This window comes from Ambystoma mexicanum, chromosome 10 (assembly GCF_040938575.1).
Source record: "Ambystoma mexicanum isolate Mex_15411 chromosome 10, UKY_AmexF1_1, whole genome shotgun sequence".
NCBI lineage: Eukaryota > Metazoa > Chordata > Amphibia > Caudata > Ambystomatidae > Ambystoma > Ambystoma mexicanum.
Window position 1 is genome coordinate 350,528,528 of NC_090932.1, and position 19,164 is coordinate 350,547,691.

Consider the following 19,164-nt stretch of genomic DNA (forward strand, 5'->3'; position numbering starts at 1 on the left):
CATGCATTTCCAAAATCTGTGTATAATGGTTGTAAAATTCATGATTGCCTGCCTAGGATTGTAATAGCAGTGTTTGATAATTTGACCACCCTCAATCTTTTTGTTTGTAGTTAATAAAGGTCATTCTACCCGTAACATCTTTCTAGCACTATCTCTGTCCATGTTGCAGAATGTTAGTTTGTGAATGCGAACTCTGCATTTTTCATATATTGGGATTTTTGATACTTGTTCATGTGCTCGGAATATCCATGACCTTAGGTCGCCTACTCAGGATGCAATATCAAGATTGCAATGGCATCTTCTGATACCACAATATGCTGAAATCTTGAAAACCTAACTCAAGTTATTCACTTTACTTGTCGCCACGCTCAACGTTATTTGCACTTCATGGATATCCCTCTGTCATCATGACAGCTTGAGAAAAATCAATATTTGTATACTTGTGAATTGTGGCTTATTACAGATTTCCCTCTGCGTGACAGCTCGTGAACATTTAAACATTGTGAATTCAGAATGTTTATATATTTATTCATGCATTTGGCTTTTCAAAAACTATTTATTGGAAATTGCAGAATTTAGGTTTTTGCATGTTTTGCATTTCCTGTTCCTGTACCATATTGATTTTTTGTCTTCACTAACTCTGGTTATTCTCCACTCAGTTCTATAGGACCTTACTTAATTTCTTTCTTTTTTCTTTTCTACGCCAATCAGAACATTATGAAGACATTAAGTGGTGAATTGTGGCCCTAGATCTTTTCAGGATGATCTCTGTGCGATACATTTCGGGGGTTTTGGTTATTTATGTGAAGGCAGGCTCATGAAGTCACTCTTGTGCATTTGACATCATTGAGAGGATAATTCATGCCCTTTTCAAAATGGCAACCATGAACATGAGGAACGCCACACACACTTCATTGGGACAAGACTGAGCTTAAACAACTTAGTTTATATAAGTGAGTATTTTCTTAATCAGGAGAAACCTTGAGCTCATTGCCATGATACCGTCATTTTTTGATAACCTCCTGGTCTTCGTTGTTTCCCTTGATTAGGCATATCCTGTTATTGTTGTAAAGTGACATGGAATATAGATAGTTCTGAAAATGTATTGATCTTTTTTTGATGGATTAGTTTATCATGTATGGAGGTGCATATTAACTGTACCAGCGCCTCTGTGGCATTTCTTCACATGGGCTTTGATTGTTTGTACTCTTCAATTGCATTTGTTATTAAGCAAGTATACCTAGTCGTGCTACTAGTATAAATAACACCAAATAAGTGGCTATGTTGAGCATTTTTCAGTCCTAACTTGGACATTATTATTAAGTAAGATCTTAACCTTTACAATGACATGGGGATGTTTCCCTTTTCCTTAACGGGCTCATGAGGGTATTAGGTTTCACCTATTCAGCAGTTTGGATTTTTATGATGTTTTTAATCACCACGGGATATACGCTGTTTCAATTGGCACTGCTCACTTATAATCATCACTGGGTGTTTAATTAATTTGGTTTTAGAAATGTATGTGTGCGTGCAATTACATTTACACCACCATTGATTGTTGAACATTAGTGATCAAATTGAAGGTTCAATGTTAGTTCTTATATTAATGCTCCCCTTATTGTCTTTTTCTCTCCCATTCTTTTCTTCTTTTTTGTTTCTGGGTTCAGATTTGTAACCACTCATTTATATGTTTTTTTTATTTTTCGAACACTCATTTGTTGGGATTGCTGATTTATTTTGATTTCACAATATGTACTATTTTATATCCATACATCCTTGCAGAAGACCTTGGTATAGTTTGAAACATGTTTTTAATCACATGAAAGTGGAGCGCATTTTGGTCTGGTCATTAGCATTAACACATTCTGTGAATAGTACAAAATATTTGGTTCTAACAAATATCTCCATAGAACATGTTTTTCTGCATGAGTTGGGGCTTGAGCTCCCCACCACCGCAACCTCTGGATAGAAGACCAATGCCCTATCCACTGAGTTAATGAGTCCTCTTTTAGAATGCTTTGAGTTTTCTTTATGGCATGACTGTCAAATATTTAGTAATTCAAGCTTCATCTTATTTTATGATTTATTTTCAATTATTCAGGTACAAAAGACACAAATAGAACTTCCAAACAGTATAAACAAATCATCAATAAAACAACAGCAGATATGTCAATAATATAACTATAGACATTAAAAGAACATTCTGCACACCTCCCCCACAACCCGGCAGCAATTCCCCTCAGTTAATTTCATAATCAAACAGAGTCTAGTACAAAAGCATGAACCTCCCCCAAATTCTATCAAAAAGAGTGAATTTCCTCTATCTCCTATAGATAGTTTTCTCCATTTCCGCCAGCTTGTGAATTTCATCAATCCAGACATCAATTTTTGGTGAAACAGCTGATTTCCAGCCAGTAAGAATCAATTTCTTTCCCATCACTGCACCTCGAAATAGCCATTTTTTGACAAGTAGTCATATATTCAAGTAATTCATCTCCTCCCAGTATAAAAGTCTTGAAATAATCAATTCTCTCTTTCAGTACCTTCTCGCAAACTGCACCAAACTCCAGCCAAAAACCATGCACCCTTACACAATCCCACAGCAAATGCTCCAGTGTCCCAACTTGATGCACACAACCCCAGCTGTCGCTGGTATCCGAAAGACCTCTCTTACACAATCTCTCTGCGGTCCAATCTCCATTTGCGCCAGCTTGTGCATTTCATCAATCCAGACATCAATTTTTGGTGAAACAGCTGATTTCCAGCCAGTAAGAATCAATTTCCTTCCCATCACTGCACCTCGAAATAGCCATTTTTTGAGAAGTGGTCATGTATTCAAGTACTTCATCTCCTCCCAGTATCAAAGTCTTGAAATAATCAATTCTCTCTTTCAGTACCTTCTCGCAAACTGCACCAAACTCCAGCCAAAAACCATGCACCCTTACACAATCCCACAGCAAATGCTCCAGTGTCCCAACTTGATGCACACAACCCCAGCTGCCGCTGGTATCAGAAAGTCCTCTCTTACACAATCTCTCTGCGGTCCATTATACCCTGTCTAAGATTTTAATTTTCCTGGACCTTTCACCCAGACTTAAAGAGCAAAGTTTGACATTTTGGCACATTCTCATCCAAAGCGCTGACGAAATATCACAACCAATTCTCCGGGGCTCCATTTGTCACACAGTTGAATCCTTGGATTCTGTAACAATCTGTCTATAAATCCTACTAGCCAAATCTCCTTCATGCTTTTTTGATCTAGCAGTGAAAAATTCTAGATGTAATCCATTGTCTACCTCTACTAAACCAATGGCTTCCCATAGCCTCCGGTAATCCATGTTCATAAATCCAATAATATGACATTTTTCAATAACTTCCCTGGCCGTCAACAATTTCCCATCTTTGAACAGGTCGGCAATCCACTTGACCCCTCCCAGAAACCATTCAGGCCAAAATGTAGTCTTCTCATCCACCTTGACCCCGGCATTCAACCAGACTGAAGCTCCTAGGTCAACCTTCAGGAGTTCACTTAGCTTTTTCCAGGAACTTTCAGTGGTGGTTTTTTTCACACAACCAGATCTTGACATAGTTGAAAGTATGGACCTTGGTGACAAAGGCTCACAAAACCAGCCTCAGCAATCTCCCATTCATCCGGATTGTCATCTAAAAATGGGACAAAAAATGTTGCTATGAAAGCTAGGTGATAAGCCCTGAAATTAGGAACCCCAGGTCCACCTCTTTCTAGAGGCAGCTGTAATTTCCAAAGTTTCATTCTGGGTAGTTTATGATCCCAGATAAATTCCTGCACAAGCCTATCCAGTTCCTTACAATAGTGCAAATAGATATTTAATGGTATCATCTCAAGGACGTAATTAACCTTAGGAGAGCAGTCATTTTAACCTTACCCCAGAGAGATCCTCCAACGTTCTAATTCTAGTTTGAAATCCTTACATAATTCTTTTAGTTTTTCATGTACAATGTCATCAATCTTAAATGCTAACCATATCCCTAGGTACCGCAGCCTGTCAGGAGACCATTTGAAACCCACTGAAGTTATTGAATGTTTATTGCATATTACTGTCAATGGCATAACTTCGGACTTCATTCAGTTAATTTTATAACCAGATGCTCGATGAAAATTTGATAGGGTTTTCATAAGAACGGGCAATGATTTCTCCAAATCCCTCAAGATCAAAAGTAGATCATCCACGTAGAACCCATGTTTCTGTTCTAGGCCCCAACACCTCACTCCGCACAACGCATGTTCTTGTCTGAGCGCAATAGCCAAAGGTTCAATAGCAATGATAAATAAAAGAGGTGACAATGGGCATCCTTGCTTCGTACCCCTCCTTGAAAGCTTCAGATCTTAGTCTTAGTCTGTTAGTATTTATATCCCCTGTACGACTGGTCTATAGTAATTTTATCCACAAAGTGAATTTCTCATCAACCCCCATCTCACGCATCACTAAATACAAGTAATTCCAGTTAACACAGTCAACTGCCTTTTCCGCATCAAGTAACAGAACTGCAATATCATCTTTTGTATTCACAGCACACACCAATTGACCAGTTTGCAAATATGACTAGACGTTTGTCTACCTTAAATAGAACCTGACTGGTTATCATAAACCAATCATGGAAGTAATTTCTCCAGCCTCAATGCCAATACCTTCGATAGAACTTTGTTATCAGTATTTATCAAACTAATCGGGTGGTAACTCGAAGGTAGATTCTCATCTTTCCCTTTTTTTAAAACCAAAATCTTAGCACGACTGGTGGTATGGGGTAAAGGGCCGGCCTTCAGAGACGTATCAAACATTTCTTTCATCAAGGCAAGTGCCAAATGTGGCAACATTTTATAAAACTCTACAGGGAGTCCATCAGGCCCTGGAGATTTGCCTGTATTCAACCTACCAATTGCCTGTCTTATTTCTTCAATCAGTATGTCTCCTTCTAATGATTTAAGATCAATTTTCGAAATTTTGGGAATCTCTAATCCCCTAAAAAATTGCTCTCCATCAACAGTGATTTCTGGTTCATTTTGATATAAAACCGTATAGAAGTTCTTAAAGGTGTCATTGATCTTCTTCGGATTAAACGCAATCATACCATCTTTGTCCGTTATCAATGCTATAGCTCTTTCGGATTTCATTTTCCACAATCTGTATGCCAACCAACGGTCACACTTTTCATCCTTTTCATAATATGAACTCTTCAGCTGATAAAGACTCTTTCTGGTATTAGGGCATTCAACGTTGTCTTCAAATTCCGTAACACCTTCATATTCTCATGTTGTCCCGGTGCGTCCATGACTTCTCATGACAGAGCCCATATCATTGAATCCAGATCTTGCCTATCTTTCTCAAGTCTCTTCTTTTGTCCACTTGACAGACCAATGAGTATCCCCCTCAAAGAACACTTAAAGGATTCCCATACTATCTGTGGTTGCAGTTCACCAGTGTGATTCTCTTCCATAAAATAATCCACTTCTGCAACAATTTTCTCAACCATTTTCTCATCATTTAAAATTGATGTATCCAGTTTCAAGTACATGGAAACAAGCGCATGGTCTGTCAAACGTATACTCCCAATTTTACTAGTACTGTACTTTTATGTCATCTTCCCCGCAGTTAACAACACATCTAATCTAGAATAGTTTGCGTGAGCCCCTTAACAAAAGTGATATTCACTAGTGGAAGGATGTTCCAGTCTCCAAATGTCTTTTAGATTATGTTCTTTTAACAAAGCCTGTAGAGACTGGAAGTGGTTATCATTATTTTCTGTGCATTCTACATTGGCTTTTAACCTTCTCTGGATCCATGACCACATTAAAATCACCTCCCAAAATGATGACCGAAGAGCCCAAATCTTGAATGATTTGAGCCACTTGCCTGAAAAAAGATCCATCGTCAGTGCATATATATTACAAAGAATCACAATAGCCCCCTAGATGTTTACCAGCAATTAAATTATCTGTCCCTCACGATCCGAGATTTCTTTCAGAACTTTTAGTGGGGCGTTTTGTGCATTAGAATTGCATCACTCCGGGATTTTGAGTTAAATGAAGAACCATAAGTCTTTTCAACCCATCCTGTCTCCAAACTCGCTATTTCCCCCTGTAATAAATGTTTTTTATTGTGGAAAACATACATCACTTTTCATATAATTCAAATAATTACATTGTGTTTTCCTCTTGACATTATTATTCAAACCATTCACATGCCAGGTTGTTATACAATTTCATCACCAATCTTATCCTTCCTTATTGCTTCATTTGATCAATATTCATGAGCAGGTACTAGACTCAATCCCAAACAGAGATTAAAAAACCCTATCCCCAACCCTAGACACCAGCAACAGTTTCAATGTATAATACAAACAATGCATTCCAAAAGGTCCTATACTCTAGGCTCCCCTCCTAATTATTACTGAACTCTATCACAACATATCACCACATAATAAACATAAATCTTCAGCTCCACACTAACTGGTAAAACAAGTAAAGTTATATAACACTATCACCTAATCAAAGCAGACAATCTAAAATAGTAATACTGCCAACAAAATCACACTATAAATGCACTCAAGGCATTAACCGGATTCCGTGTAACCAAGGATTAACCCAAGACCCAAACATAACCGATAACAACTGGATTTGCTCAGTAACATCACATAATGACCAGATAACAGTACCCAAAGGAGCCAATATATGAAATGTATGTCTTATTAAGTAAGCAACCTCCTCTATACATTATAAACAATAATACTCCACTTGTACCATGTTCATGTTCTGTGTATCCCATTAATACTATGAAGTGCACCAAACAACTAACCAATTTAGCCAAGTTTCAAACCAAGTCAGGTTATTCAAAAAGGCAGTCCATGGATCTAATTGATCCAATCTATCAACCCCACTACCTAATAAGTAGTACGTTTTCACATGTGCACATTCCTTTGAACAGTCCAATGTGTCAACTAGCGATTGCCACAACTTGTCACCAAAAATGACAAGCCACCAGTTAAGTCACACCAACATTTCAGCATACATCTTTTGAGGTTACTCCAGAATTCCAGACTCATTAACATTTAATTATTTACATGAAATTGAACCATACAAAACATGCTCAACACTGGTTTGCAATGTCCCACAGTCAAAGTACCATGATCAACAATGAAATTACCAGATTCTAAAAATCAATAAATACATCAGTTGACTCAAATGTAATAAAATATATGTTAGAATGATAAGCATACATCATTGTGCTTCATGTAGAAAATAATAGCTGTAGACATTAGACACAAATATGCATTGGGTCAGAACATTATAGGACAGTGCATAATTCCCAAGAGAAGAAAGCGAACAGGTAACTTGTCACACAATTCTCAGTCCAAAAAATTCAACCGATATAGAAAGTCGACAAGAAATAAGTACTGGGTCAATGTATATCGCCACTTAAACTAAGAAGCCAATTGTAGGTGTCATTTCATACATATTTTGCTTGGTAATTCCAATTTCATAAAACATTTGGGGTGATATAATTAATAGGCAATTAATAGGCAAGAACATGGACCCATTAGCCTCATACATCATGAGCACAAATCAATGCAATCGGCAATCTGCGAAAATAAATTAAGAGTATGCTGAACAAAAACCAACAAGATTTCAGCATATTGATTAAACTCTATCTGGTCAACACCCCCACCATCTCCAGAACATAAAGTAAACGTGAACAAACCAGCTGGTAAACAAATGTTTATATTACAATTTAACCCACTATGATACTGTATACATGTAGACATGTTGGATAGAGCACGTTTATAGGTCAAGCCGGATACTTATCTATCGTAGCACCCACCAACATCAAGCTTCATTTTAAGAAAGTCAGTCCCAAATCTGATGGAGTTTTCTGCTTGCACAGATTCAGCATCATTTTAAATGGGGTGAGATTGAGGAAAACTGACATGTAAAATCGAGCATAATGCTTTTACACCCACAGTTCATGCTCTGCCCCACTTTGCTGCAGTGACAAGGTGGAAGAGGTACTCGGAGCATAGGTAAGATCTCCACCATTATTACCTACTCTGTTTTGTCTGTTTGTTTCATTTTACTTTTGCATGAAATGTTCACACAGACATGAAATGAATGGATTCCTATGTACTCTTCCACGGTTTTGCATCTTCTAAAGACTAAAGGGATTCGAAAGGAATCTATGAGTAAACAGCATCTGCAAAGTGTCATTTGCAGGTGGCATTTATCTTTTCACGACGGAAAGTGAAATGAAAGAGTAAAAGTGTGTTTACCTCTTCTTTTCTCCTTGCTATCCGCCTATACCTTGTGAATGACGAAAATTCTATGCAGGGGACCCGGCAGTTCATAAGTGAACACGATGGTTGTCCCCTTTTTGCAATTAGAATCTGATAGAGAACAACCCCTATTGTGAAAAAAGTACAAAGCATTAAGAATGCAAAATACAAAGCAATTGTTCTCAATATGCAGGTCAAAGCCAAGGTTCCAATTATAGTGCATGACTTTGAACTTGAGGCCCATAATGAGAAATCCTGATCATAATGATCCCCCACAAAGTGTTGAAATGAGCGAACAGCAATCTGCAAACTATCAACTTGGGTTTGGGATAGATGTTTATGCTTGTATCTGAAAGTAATTTGTAAAAAAAAAACAACTTTGACTTGCTTATTCAATCAGAATTAAAAGTGGGACATTTCCACTCAGCTCAGATTTATGGTGTACATTTTTCCATCTGACTCATTTCTTCAACTCACGTCCTTACACACAGGTGGCTGATGTTCTATTGGCTAAGTCAATAGCTTTCTCTTTGGGAAGCCTTCTCATTTGTCCATTTGACTGTCAAAGGTGCTAGGAGTAAAGCATGATCTACAAACTATCAGAATGGTGGTTTCTGCTTCGATCTACAATCCACTTACAACATAAATCCAATTATAATATACATGAATGCAAAACCGGTTTTGTGAATGGTACAAACGATTAAGTTTTACCTATTTGAACTATTTTCCTCAACAAGTAGCTTAGCTCTGTTCTTCTGCTTAATTGATGTCTATACCCTGTTGTTCTGAGAGTGGTCATATTATGCTCTACCCACTGAGCGAATGCATCCAAGGATAGAAAAGATGTTTTTTATCCTTATGCCATGGCTTACAAGGTTTTAAGAAGATAATCTATATGTACAAATTATCACTGCAAATGGAGTTTGTGGTTTCTGATGTGATCCACAAATAGTGTTATACATATGATCACAAACGGGTGTTGTGAATAGCACAATTCGTTGAAAATGTTAAATGTTGAATCCCCCCCCCCCAGTATGTAGTTCACCTAAACTGTTCAATGTGTTCTGCTTGATGAACAGTTTGGACCACCGACCGTTAGAATGATAGCCATTTGTTCTACTTCATGAACAGACAGGTGTTTCTTTGGCCAATCTTTACTTTTCCTTATGAAATGACTTTTGAAGTTGTTATGGATACGCTTCCATCTACAAACTAACACCCACAATTGTATCGACTTTTTTCTACTATCTGCAAACTATTTGTAGTAAATATTAAAAACATTTTGTGAATCACCCAATTTGCTAAGAACCTAAAAAAAGGGTCTCCCACAGAGTACATCTTAACTTTAAGGGTAACTGTTTCTGTCTCAGTTCTGACGTCTGCCCGTCACTTTAATGTGCGTAGTGCTATCAGCCAGACACTCAGCTAACACATCTCAGATCACATGAATAGTTGTGCTTGCTTTCCTATCACTCTGACATTGGAAGGTATTTGATCTACATACTGTCCTACTACGTCTGCCTTAGATAACGTTGCTTTTGCTTTCTCATATGACTGTCAACTGACACCTTCAAACATTGAACATGGATTAAGATCAGGGATTACTTCTGCAAGTGTCTTGCAATAACAAGTATATAAAACAACAGCAGGGTAATTCATGGAAATTCGCACAAAAGTGTTGCACGCGGCTGGCGCACAGCGTGCCTGTGCGGATGTCTGCGCCAGCCACGTGCGATAAAATCAATTTCCGCGCACAGCGTATTCATGGATCCTCGCCTCTAAAAGCAGACGTGGCTCAGAGTGGCGCAGCGACCCAGCAGCAGCGCCAGTTACGCCCCCAAGAACGCCCTCGCGCAAGGAAAAGCCATCAAGATCGCAAAACCATCGCAAAAGGCTGCGCCAACCCTGGACCAGTTTCCCGGACTGGCAAACAGCAAACGTAAAGCGGGGAACGTGTATTACGGGTTTCGGTAACACACGTGCGCGAGAAGTTTCACACGCAATCGGGCCTGGGGGAGCATGTGCGTGTATTTCAGGGGTGCGTGCAAAGTTTTACATGCGGATGGCCTGGGTGTGTGTATTTCAGGGGTGCGTGAGAAGTTCCACACGCGATTGGCCTGGGCGCGTGTATTTCAGGGGTGCGCGAGAAGTTCCACACGCGATCGGGCCTGGGGGAGCGTGTGCGTGTATTTCAGAGATGCGCGAGAAGGTACACACGCGATAGGCCTGTGCGCGTGTATTTCAGAGGTGCGCAAGAAGTTTCACACGCGATTGGCCTGTGCGCGTGTATTTCAGGGGTGCGCGAGAAGTTTCACACGCGATCGGGCCTGGGGGAGCGTGTGCATGTATTTCAGGGGTGCGCAAGAAATTTCACACGCGATCGGGCCTGGGGGAGCGTGTGTGTGTATTTCAGAGGTGCGCGAGAAGTTCCACACGCGATTGGCCTGGGCTGTGTATTTCAGAGGTGCGCAAGAAGTTTCACACGCGATTGGCCTGTGCGCGTGTATTTCAGGGGTGCACGAGAAGTTCCACACGCGATTGGCCTGGGTGCGTGTATTTCAGGGGTGCGCGAGAAGTTTCACACGCGATTGGCCTGGGCGTGTGTATTTCAGAGGTGTGCGAGAAGACCTACACGCGATTGGCCTGGGCGCGTGTATTTCAGGGGTGCACGAGAAGTTCCACACGCGATGGGCCTTGGCGTGTGTATTTCAGGGGTGCGCGAGAAGTTCCACACGCGATTGGCCTGGGCACGTGTATTTCAGAGGTGCGCGAGAAGTCCTACACGCGATTGGCCTGGGCGCGTGTATTTCAGTGGTGCGCGAGAAGTTCCACACGCGATTGGCCTGGGCGCGTGTATTTCAGTGGTGCGCGAGAAGTTCCAAACGTGATTGGCCTTTGCGCGTGTATTTCAGGGGTGCGCGAGAAGTTCCACACGCAATCGGGCCTGGGGGAGTGGGGTACGTGTATTTCAGGGGCTCGTGGGTGGATTTACAGGCGATCGGGCCTGGGGGAGCGGGGTACGTGTATTTCAGGGGCTCGCGGGTGGTTTTACACGCGATCGGGCCTGGGGGAGTGGGGTACGTGTATTTCAGGGGCTCGCAGGTGGTTTTGCACGCGATCGGGCCTGGGGGAGCAGGGTACCACTCACCGTCTGCCTTGCGTGTAGAAGAACTCGTAGCCAACACCCACCCGCTGTGAAGTAATAGCGTGTGAACCCCAACGCCTGCAAAACACACGCACCGCACCCCACGAAAAGCAACGCCGTGCGCGATATGTCAAAGACGCGCATACGCGCTAAGGGCCTTTGGTCCAATGGAATCGTGTATGCGTGCTGACGCGCTTAGGCGCTAGGGGCCTTTCCTCGATTTACACGCTGAGGTGCAGAATTTTCATGTGCCAAATCACTCTGTATCAAGCTGGCCACGCGTAAGCACACGTAAGACCACACTCCTGCCCAAAAGGCCGAATTACTGCCCCTCAGTGCCCCGAGCAGCCTCCCACGAGCCATCTGCTGCTGCCTGCCTGCCTGCCGCCACCGTGCCCTGCCATTTGGTGCCTGCACATCAGCCATCTGCAGGGGTCCAGTTGCTGTGTCCACCCCTGCTGGAACAGAACACTCCCGACTGGGATACCATCGCTCCACAGCCCAGCCCCAGGACCCAGTTGCCCACCCACGCCTGCCAGAGGGGCAGAGGGCCACCAGCTTCAGTCAGAAGGAAGTGTGTGTCCTGGTGGAGCTTGTCCTGAGGCATTATGATGCCCTCTTCGAATCACCACGCGCCGACAAGGAAGGTCGGGACAGGATCTGGGCCGACTTTGTGGTTGCCATCAACGCGGAGGGGGTGGCAACCCGCAACATTAAGCAAGTCAAGAAGCACTGGAAGGACTTCAGGTCCAGGACCCTCATAAATGCCCGGCGCCTCATGGAGGGGGGCCGGGGCAGCATGAGGACCATCCAGCTGAGGGTCCTGGAACGCGTACGCCCAGCGCTCCATGCCCAGATCCTTGAGAGGCAGACCCGTCTGGAGTCGAGCAGTAAGTGGCCAAGCATTGCTGTGTGAGACAGGGCATGTTGCAGTGTGCTGGTTGTCTGATACTTGCCTGTATGTGTGACATAGGCCATGTACACCTGTGTGTGTGCAGGGACATCATGGTCATGCATGTGAGACCAGTAATGTGTGAAGCACACAGTTGGTGTATGTGTTTAAATGCAACATGGGGAGCCCTATGCGGAATGGACACATGAGAGCATGCCAGTGTCTGTTCCTGGACATGGGTGGGGGTGAGGGATGGGTGCTGATGCCATGTACATGTATGGTGTCCATGTCTGTGTTTCTGACCTGCGTGTCTGTGACAATGTGCCATGAATGCATGACACATGTCTGTGACAATGTTCAGAATCACTGATGCAGCCTAGTTATCCTTGCATCCACTGTGTCTGGGGTGTACGAGTCCAGATGGATGAAAGTACGTTGAAGTGTGTGCATGTGATAGGCATGACCCATGATGCATGTGAGTCCAAAAACAACATTGTATGCTTCAAGAGTCCCTTGGACATGCTTGCTTATGTCCATAGCATGCACCATGCCTGTTACTGCATGTGTTTTGCCTGCACTGACCCATGTGTTGTGGAGGGACATGATGGAAGTGATCTTTGACAGTGCCACTCATCTGCTATTGCTTCCTGTCTAGGAGACCATTGTACAGTACCCTGATGCTTGTGTTCTATGTCTCCCTTTACACAGTGCAAAGTGAAGAAGAGGGCGGAGACAGCGCTGTGAAGCTAAGCGGCGGGGATGCCCCCATGGCTGCAGCAGAAGGGGTGGGTGAGCCTCCACAGGGGCTTGCAACGGCGGAAGACGGTGTGGAGCCATCCAGGTTGGTGGTTTCCACAGAGGAGGAGGAGGCCGCTACTGAGCCGCACATGGGGCCTGGTGGGGGCATCCCTGCTTGTGCAAGTGATGCAGTCCAGGGGCAGGGGCAGGAGGCAGCAAAGGTCGCCGTGGAGGTGCCTGTGCATGTCACTGTCCCTGACACTGTGACTGCATCACCATGCACCAGCAGGGATGCCCCATCCCAGGCCTGTTCGCAGGTAGGGGGATGTCCATGTCATCTGACTCCCCTCCGCCTGCGGACGAGGGGACCCCTGGCCGTATGGAGAAGGTCCTGATTGGTGTCGCGTTGCGCACGGCTGTCATTCGTGATGAGGTGCGTGCTTCCCGGGGGGAGCACACACGTCATCACGAAGAGCACCGTGCCAACGTGGCCCAGTTGGGAGCGGTCATGGTCGGGGATCTCGTACATGTGTCGGGCACTCTGGCGACCCTCTCCTCCTCTGTGGAGGCTATGCGCCAGTCGTACTCCATGCCGTATTCTGGCCCAGATGCCACCAGGGTCCCCTGTGGACCTGCCCCGACCAATGCAGCCACCTCGCTGGGGAACCCATCCCTGCCACAGTCGGGAGTCGGAGGTCCAGCAGGGGTAGACACACCGGCAACTGGACCCCAGCAGATGGAGGATGTGACGGCATCATCGGGCAGGGCACGTGCACGACGGCGTCGGTAGATTCCATCAGCCTGGATGCTGTCGTGCTGGCACAGGCAGTTGTGTCGGAGGCAGCGGCAGGCTCGAATTGGTAGGCATCATGGCTCGGGGCCATCAACATCAGGGGTGCAGGCATCGGCCGGAGGGCAGGAGAACCCTGGAATGGGAGTGGCTTCTGTGTGAGAGCGGTTGGGCCAGCAGATAGGTGCGGAGCGGCAGCGGGCAGAGGAGGAACGGCTCACAATGGTCAGGGCAGAGGACTCCATGCAGAGGGCGCTGAGGCGGGCTGAGTGCCTCGAGGGTCTTCACAGGGAGTTGGAGCTGGACACTGCATTATCCCTGCAAGACCTCGGGGCCAGGGAACATGCCCGCCTCCAAGCCATTGAACAGGAGTTCGATGATGCCCTGGCCCATGTCAACAACCAGTGAGCAGTCGGACTAGCCCGCTGCCCTTGTAAATAGTTATGTATTTAGTGTTAGGTTTCCTTAGCTTTTTTATTTATTTTTTGACCTTTTGGACAATGGACCACATTTTTGTATATAGTTTTTTTATTAGGTTGTGTTTTTATATAGGTTTCATTTCTTCAGTTGGGATCATGGACCCTGGATTGTTTATCTGTATATAGTTGACTGTTGGATTTTAGTTTTTTTTTGGGATTTACCCATGGAGCAATGGTTTTCGGTTTTGTTTTTACCTTGGATTTACTTCCTTGAACTGTGACTTTGGACACCTTTCCTTTGGATTATGATTTGTCGTTTTTCATTATTTTACGAACATGCTGCTTTTGGTTTTTGATTCCCATTGTCATTTGTTTATTTTTAATTCGATTTATGCTGTTTTTAATACATTTTTTTCATCAAACTTCAATGTGTAGTATCATTTCATTGGTATCATGCATATCATGATATGGGTTTTGAGATTCACTGACACCCATTGGGTGTATGTGAGGGACATGTGTTCATTTCCAAACTTGCAATTGGGGTTCTATCATGTCATTGCCATTTCTAAGTGGGTGGATGCAATACTCGGGTGGGTGTTTGGCATTTGGAGGCTGACCATAAGGGCCAGGGATCTAGATTGTGATGACATGTTGGCTGGGGGACATGTGTGGGGGCCTGCTGGCAGGTGCCTCGCAATGCTGGGGGGTGGGGGTGCAGGGGGACATGAGTGGGACATGAGTGGGGGCCTCCTGGCAGGTGCCCCGCAATGCTGGGGGTTGGGGGTGCAGGGGCACATGAGTGGGACATGAGTGGGGGCCTGCTGGCAGGTGCCTTGCAATGCTGGGGGGTGGGGGTGCAGGGGGATATGAGTGGGACATGAGTGAGGCCTGCTGGCAGGTGCCCCGCAATGCTGGGGGGTGGGGGTGCAGGGGGACATGAGTGGGACATGAGTGGGGGCCTGCTGGCAGGTGCCCCGCAATGCTGGGGGGTGGGGGTGCAGGGGGACATGAGTGGGACATGAGTGGGGGCCTGCTGGCAGGTGCCCCGCAATGCTGGGGGGTGGGGGTGCAGGGGGACATGAGTGGGACATGAGTGGGGGCCTGCTGGCAGGTGCCCCGCAATGCTGGGCGGTGGGGGTGCAGGGGGACATGAGTGGGACATGAGTGGGGGCCTGCTGGCAGGTGCCCCGCAATGCTGGGGGGTGGGGGTGCAGGGGGACTTGAGTGGGACATGAGTGGGGGCCTGCTGGCAGGTGCCCCGCAATGCTGGGGGGTGGGAGTACAAGGGGACATGAGTTGGTGATCAGTAGTGCAAGGAGGCATGTGCCTTTGCTGGGGGACATGCCCATGTTGGGTGGGCTGTCTGCAGGACATGACCAGGGATGCAGGGTAGTCCCCTGTGGTGTGGGCTGCCTGCATGGGCCGTGGAGGGTGTAGAGGGAACACCTGGGAGGACCCACACTGCCAAATCACATGTAGGACTCCCCGGCACCCCTGAAATACACGTACCCTGCTGAAATCGCGTGTGAAACTTTTTGCGCATCCCTGAAATACACGTACCCTGCTTAAATCGCGTGTGAAAATTCTCGCGCACCCCTGTAATACACGCGCCCAGCCCAATCGCGTGTGAAACTTCTCGCGCACCCCTGAAATACACTTACCCTGCTGAAATCTCGTGTGAAAATTCTCGCGCACCCCTGTAATACACGTACCCTGCTGAAATCACGTGTGGAACTTCACGCGAACCCCTGAAATACACGTGCCCAGCCCAATCCCGTGTGGAACTTCTCGCGCACCCCTGAAATTCACGCACCCAGCACGTTTGCATGTAGAACTTCTCGCGCACCTCTGTAATACACGCACACGCTCCCCCAGGCCAGATCGCGCGTGGAACTTCATGCGCACCCCTGAAATACACGCGCCCAGCCCACTCGCGTGTGGAACTTCTCGCGCACCTCTGTAATACACGCACACGCTCCCCCAGGCCATACGGGTGTAAAACCTCTTGCGCACCCCTGAAATACACGCACAGGCTCCCCCAGGCCCAATCGCGTGTGGAACTTCTCGCGCACCCCTGAAATACAGGCGCACAGGCCAATCGCGTGTGAAACTTCTTGCGCACCTCTAAAATACACGCACAGGCTCCCACAGGCCCGATCGCGTGTGGAACTTCTCGCACACCCCTGAAATACACACGCACAGACCAATCGCGTGTGAAACTTCTCGCGCACCTCTGAAATACACGCACACGCTCCCCCAGGCCAGATCGCATGTGGAACTTCATGCTCACCCCTGAAATACACGCGCCCAGCCCACTTGCATGTGGAACTTCTCGCGCACCCCTGAAATTCACGCACCCAGCCCTTTCGCATGTGAAACTTCTCGCGCACCTCTGAAATACACACACACGCTCCCCCAGGCCAGATCGCGTGTGGAACTTCACGCGCACCCCCGAAATACACGCGCCCAGCACGATCGCGTGTAGAACTTCTCGCGCACCCCTGAAATACACGCACACGCTCTCTCAGGCGCAATCGCATGTGAAACTTCTCGCGCACCCCTGAAATACACACACCCAGGCCATACGCGTGTAAAACGTCTCGTGCACCCCTGAAATACACGCACACGCTCCCCCAGGCCCAATCGCGTGTGGAACTTCTTGCGCACCCCTGAAATACACGCGCACAGGCCAATCGCATGTGAAACTTCTCACGCACCTCTAAAATACACGCACACGCTCCCCCAGGCCCGATCGCATGTGGAACTTCTTGCGCACCTCTGAAATACACGCGCCCAGGCCAATCGCGTGTGGAACTTCTCGCGCACCCCTGTAATACACGCGCCCAGCCCAATCGCGTGTGTAACTTCTCGCGCACCCCTGTAATACACGCACCCAGGCCATTCGCGTGTGAAACTTCGCGCGCAACCCTGAAATACATGCACACGCTCCCCCAGGCCCGATCGCATGTGGAACTTCTCGTGCGTGTAGAACTTTGGCGCACATTATTTGCCTGCGCAGGGACACTACCGCCTGCTTTCGTGTGGCGGACATGTATGGGCCTGTGCGCGTCTTTGGCCATGCGCTGTTTTTCCCTATTCCATTCCATGAATACGTGTTGTAGGCGAGCGTGTGGGCGTTCTGCGCACTTGCCTCCTGTACTTCCCCCGTGACGCCCACATTTTCACGAGTTGTTCCCCATTCTGCGTGTAACGCCCCGTGTTACGCCTACTTTTGTTATGTGCGCCGCGCTATGTGCGAATTTGCTGTGGCCTTATCGCACTGCGTTCGATGACCTGTGCGCCAGCGTGCGCCAGCGTGCGCCAGCGTGCACCGCACACTTTTTCAGCGCACATCCAATATTTTTCTCGCGCGCGGACTTCCATGAATCGATGTGCGCTGGTTTCCCTGCGATTTTCGCACTTGCACTGCGAATCGCACGTTTTTGCACGCTTGCGCTGAAATTGTCGGCGCACATTAATTCCATGAATCGGCCTGCAGATGTCCACAACCTTGAGGAACTCTCCCGTCCCCTTCACTCCCCATTTGTATTGTATAGACAATCGATTTTAGTTCATTAAATTTAGTTCATTACATTAAGTGTTGAAATGAGCGAACAGCTTTCTGCAAACTATCAACTTGGGTTTGGGATAGATGTTTATGCTTGTATCTGAAAGTAATTTGTAAAATAAACAACTGTGACTTGCTTATTCAATCAGAATTAAAAGTGGGACATTTCCACTCAGCTCAGATTTATGGTGTAGATTTTTCCATCTGACTCATTTCTTCAACTCACGTCCTTACACACAGGTGGCTGATGTTCTATTGGCTAAGTCAATAGCTTTCTCTTTGGGAAGCCTTCTCATTTGTCCATTTGACTGTCAAAGGTGCTAGGAGTAAAGCATGATCTACAAACTATCAGAATGGTGGTTTCTGCTTCGATCTACAATCTACTTACAACATAAATCCAATTATAATATACATGAATGCAAAACCGGTTTTGTGAATGGTACAAACGATTAAGTTTTACCTATTTGAACTATTTTCCTAAACAAGTAGCTTAGCTCTGTTCTTCTGCTTAATTGATGTCTATACCCTGTTGTTCTGAGAGTGGTCATATTATGCTCTACCCACTGAGCGAATGCATCCAAGGATAGAAAAGATGTTTTTTATCCTTATGCCATGGCTTACAAGGTTTTAAGAAGATAATCTATATGTACAAATTATCACTGCAAATGGAGTTTGTGGTTTCTGATGTGATCCACAAATAGTGTTATACATATAATCACAAACGGGTGTTGTGAATAGCACAATTCGTTGAAAATGTTAAATGTTGCATCCCCCCCCCCCCGAGTATGTAGTTCACCTAAACTGTTCAATGTGTTCTGCTTGATGAACAGTTTGGACCACCGACCGTTAGAATGATAGCCATTTGTTCTACTTCATGAACAGACAGGTGTTTCTTTGGCCAATCTTTACTTTTCCTTATGAAATGACTTTTGAAGTTGTTATGGATACGCTTCCATCTACAAACTAACACCCACAATTGTATCGACTTTTTTCTACTATCTGCAAACTATTTGTAGTAAATATTAAAAACATTTTGTGAATCACCCAATTTGCTAAGAACCTAAAAAAAGGGTCTACCACAGAGTACATCTTAACTTTAAGGGTAACTGTTTCTGTCTCAGTTCTGACGTCTACCCGTCACTTTAATGTGCGTAGTGCTATCAGCCAGACACTCAGCTAACACATCTCAGCTCACATGAATAGTTGTGCTTGCTTTCCTATCACTCTGACATTGGAAGGTATTTGATCTACATACTGTCCTACTACGTCTGCCTTAGATAACGTTGCTTTTGCTTTCTCATATGACTG